The sequence below is a fragment of the Penaeus monodon genome, chromosome 40, assembly GCF_015228065.2.
Source record: "Penaeus monodon isolate SGIC_2016 chromosome 40, NSTDA_Pmon_1, whole genome shotgun sequence".
Classification (NCBI taxonomy): Eukaryota; Metazoa; Arthropoda; class Malacostraca; order Decapoda; family Penaeidae; genus Penaeus; species Penaeus monodon.
The window spans coordinates 8,333,736-8,335,809 of NC_051425.1; positions in this window are offsets into that span (position 1 = coordinate 8,333,736).

A 2,074-nucleotide genomic window follows, 5' to 3' on the forward strand; every position below is an offset into this window, starting at 1 on the left:
TTTTCGATTTTTTTTTTTTTTTTTTTTTAGTTCGTGTTTTTTTTTTTAATTATGAAAATGACGATGATTATAACTATAATGATAATATTAATGAAATTAATGAAGCAATAGCAGTAATGATAATAAGAAAGTTAATGATGATAATAGTGACAATAGTATAGGTAATGATTATATTAATAATGATAGTGATAACGATAGCATTGATAACAGTACTTGAGATAAGAAGCCACTGATACTACTAATAACAAGAATAAGAACAATAACAAAATTACTGAATCATTACAATAACAACAAAAATATGAACGGCAGTACAGCAAATAAGAGCATCAGGAGTACTTAACTAAACCCAACCTTTCCAACACCAACCAACAGGAGGCAGACATGGCCCTGGGTCCCTTTAGCATAACATACATGAGGTCCCAAGTGATAGACTATTCGGTGCCACTCTACATAGATAGCTTCGGGATCTTCCTGCCACGGCCTTACAGAGAGAGAGATCTAACCGGGTTTGTGAAGCCCTTTGGATGGGAGGTAAGGATTCTTTTTCTTCCTTTTTCTCCTTCTTTTTCTCTTTCTGTTACTTCTGCTGAATATCTTTTTCTTATTAATCTATTTTTTATGTATTATAAGTATCCCTTCTTATTCTTAGTCCTCTTTTTGTTCTTTTATTTCTTCTTCTTCTTCTTCTTTCCACTGCCTATTCCTCTTGATTTAGGGCCAGGTGATGGAGAGGGAGTTACGTTTAGATATTCGTTGTGTATAGATTATATGTGTATCTTTAAATACAGACGCGCGTGTTTAAAGACAGATTGAGAGATATATAGATATATGAATAAACAATAAAAATATATTAATACACATACATCGAAACACACGTTTTTTGCATATCTAATCGCACATGTATTGTGTAGTCTACATTTAACTCACTTTCACAGATTACCGAATAAAATCATTATGATAATGCCACCAAAATCTCATCCAATCAAACATCCCACCTTCTTCTATATATATATATATATATATATATATATATATATATGTAATATATATATATATAATATATATATATATGTAGATATATATACCATATATATATATATATATATAAGTATTATATATATATATATAATATATATAATATATATATATATATATTATATTATATATATATATATATATATACACATATACATATATATATATATATATTATATATATATATATATATATATATATATATATATACTATATATATATATATGTATATATATTATATTATATATTATATAGATATATATGTATAGTATATATAATATTTTTATATATATATATATATATTATAATAATATATATATATATTATATATTTTATAATATATAATAATTTATATATATAATATAAATTATAATATATAATATTATAATATATATGGGAAAAAGGGGATTTTTTGTTTGGGAGTTTTTGGTGGCATTATCAAAAGATTTTTTTTTAATCTGTGAAAGTGAGTTAAATGTAGACTACACAATACAGGCGATTAGATAGCAAAAAAGGGTTTTTTTCATGTATGTGTATTAATATATTTTTATTGTTTATTCATATATTTAATCTCTAATTGTTTTTAAAACACGGGGCCGTCTGTATTTAAAGTAAATAAACTATACACAACGAATATCTAAAGAACCCCCCTTAATCCCCTGGGCCCAAAAATCAAGAGGAAAGGCGTGGAAAGAAAAGAAGAAGAAGAAATAAAAGAAGAAAAGGGAAAAGAATAAGAAGGGATATTTAAATAAAAAAAAATAATTAATAAGAAAAAAATTTTCACAGAAGAACGAAAAGAAAAAAAGGGGAAAAAATGGAAAAAAGAATCCTTACCCCCCACCCAAAAGGGTTTTCAAAAACCCCGGGTTATCTCTCTCTCTGTAAGGCCGGGGCAGGAAGATCCCAAACTATCTATGTAAGTGGCACCAATGTCTTCCTTGGGACCTCGTATGTTGTAAAGGACCCGGCCAGCGCCTCCTTTTGGTGGGGGTTGGGAAAGGGTTTGGGTTTAGTTAAGTATCCGAGCTCTTATTTG